General features: G+C 37.3%; 1 pseudogene; it reads left to right on the plus strand.

Annotated features, from left to right (window-relative positions):
• The first annotated feature begins 331 nt into the window (after positions 1–331).
• LOC101579606 lies at positions 332–1227 on the plus strand (annotated as a pseudogene).
• The last annotated feature ends 1526 nt before the right edge of the window (positions 1228–2753 follow it).

Genomic DNA, 2753 nt, shown 5'->3' on the forward strand with positions numbered 1-2753 from the left:
TACTTTCAAGTGTATTATTGACATTTCCCTCCATTCTAAATCTCTGGTGCAGTAGCTACCTGTATATGAATGTTATCTTTAATATTTGATTGACTGTTATACTTGATTCCTGAAATAATTGGTGACTCTTAAGCATTAGTCTCCAACCTTTTGACATCAGGGACTGGTTTGTGGAAGACAACCTTTCCAGGATGGGGAGGGAGCTAAGACAGGGCTCGTGTGAAGATGGTTTAAGGATTAGATTCTCGATCCCAATGCCAGTGCTTCCGCCAAAGCGCCCAAGGATCTGTCTTGTGGCACAGACAAACAAATACCATTAGACAGGAGAAGAATGGTGTTAAAGCATATTTCCAACAACAAGTGGTTTGGAGGATTGCAGAAAGTTTTTGAACATGAGAATGTGGAGCTAAAATGTAAAATGAAATTTGCTGTCTACTTACCCCCAAGGACAGAAACTGGAAAGTGCCCTGTAGTAGCTCTCCGGTTTAACTTGCACAGAACAAAATTTTATATCAAAATCGGGTTATCATCAAGCTGCCTCAGAACGTGGCCTTGTCATCGCTCTAGATACCAGCCCTCGTGGGTGCGATATTAAAGAAGAAGATGATAGCTGGGACTTTGGCACTGGAGTGGGGTTTTATGTGAATGCTACTGAAGACCCTTGGAAAACTCATTACAGAATGTACTCTTATGTAACAGAGGAGCTTCCCCAACTCATAAACGCCAATTTTCCAGTGGACCCCCAGAGGACATCTACTTTTGGCCACTCCATGGGAGGCCATGGAGCTCTGATTTGTGCTTTGAAAAACCCTGTAGAATACAAATCTGTGTCAGCATTTGCTCCAGTTTGCAACCCAGTGCTCTGTCCTTGGAGCAAAAAAGCCTTTGCTGGATATTTGGGAACAGATCAAAGTAAGTGGAAGACTTACGATGCAACTCATCTTGTGAAGTTTCATCAAGGTTCTCAGCTGGACATACTGACTTATCAAGGAAAAGATGACCAGTTCCCTGCAGATGGGCAACTCTTCTCAGATAATTTCATCACTGCTTGTACAGAAAAGACCATTTCTGTTGTTTTTAGACTACTGTTATGATCATAGTTACTACTCCATTACCACCTTTATTGCTGATCACATCAGACATCACACAAAATATCTGAATACACGAAAAACTTCACATGAAGGAATCTCTTCATGTGGTTATAAAAGATTTTATAAAAGATTATAAAAACTAAAATAGTTGCTGAGAAAAAAACATTGTTAAATATAGGATTTCATAATGCTAAAATCTTCCTCCTACAGTTGAATCACCTTCTGAATGAATACAGAAAACCTGCTTCTGATTTTATGTTATTTTACCAGTGTTCACACAGGAAACTTTTAATAATTCTCTTTTGCTGTCATTTGGAAGTCCTTGTATATTAATTCAGGACACTGAATATGAGTATACTCCTATTATATCATAGAATACTAACTTTGGAACTGAGCACTTAAGGATTATTTAGCCCAGATTCCCTCTTTTCCAGACATTTAGCATCTAATGTCATGGACTGTCAACTTGATTTCTAGGAGACAGTTAATTAGTGGTTGCCAGCTGTAGAGCAAGAAAGTAGGCTAAGAAAAGTGAAGAGAATCCTTCCATTATATCTGCGGGACAGCTATGACTAGAAAACAAGTTTCTAAACTGCAGCCCAGTGATTTCTTTCCTATTTTTTGAGCTCACTAAATCTATGAGCATTGGTTTTTCTGATGTCTTTCATGAAATAACTACATTAACTGCCTGACTTGGGAAGCAGAGAACATTCACAAATCAGATTTGTTGTGAGTACAACAAAGTGAGACTTATACACCTTGGACACAGATACACAATGTAAAGCATTAAAAATCTAACAAAAAATACTTTATTTTTACTTTCATGGTTACCCTAAAATGGTAAGGTAGAGATGTGAGCTAAACACTAGGAATATTCCTACTGGGAGGTTGGTTCACCTGTGAAAATTCACAGCTCAGATATTCATAGGTCAGGGACTTAATGTAATAAGATTCAGTCCAAAAATGGCTGAAGGAAGCTTACGCATTTCATATGTTGTTATAAATATTTGTCTTAAACCATATTCAGAAATTTAACTTGGTGAGCTCACCAAGAAAAGCAATTCATTGTTTTGGTAAATATTCAGTTATGTTCCTTGATAAACTTTCTTAGAAGACCTTTTCAAAGTAACATAGGTTTGCTTGGTGTCAGCTTTTTTTCTATTAAAGAACACAAAAATTACTCATTTTTAACCTTCAATAAGAAATCATACTAAGTGCTAATCAACAAGGACAACATTAAATTGTTACAGTTACAAAAGTAGTACTGTTTTAATGTAAGTGTACACTAGTACCAATAGTAGTATACTATAAATATCAGTAATCAAGATTGAGGCCTAAAATGAGGTATGCACAAAATAATTCTAGTCTTTTGTACTCTAAAAAGAAATACAACAATTCATGAATTTTGTTTGTGTTTATGAATAAAGCTTTTAAAAAAAACAAGTGGGAAAAAGGATTAGATTCTCGTAAGGAGCCAGGCATGGTGGCACACACCTACAGTCTCAGCACTCGGGAGGTTGAGACTGGAGCACTGCTTTGAATTTGATGCCAGCCTGGACTACATAAGCAAGTTCAAAGTCAGTTTGCACTACATAGTCAGACCCTGTTTCAGAAAGAGAGAGAGAGAGAGAGAGAGAGAGAGAGAGAGAGAGAGAGAGAGAG

This window comes from Octodon degus, unplaced genomic scaffold (genome assembly GCF_000260255.1).
Source record: "Octodon degus isolate 3935 unplaced genomic scaffold, OctDeg1.0 scaffold00003, whole genome shotgun sequence".
NCBI lineage: Eukaryota > Metazoa > Chordata > Mammalia > Rodentia > Octodontidae > Octodon > Octodon degus.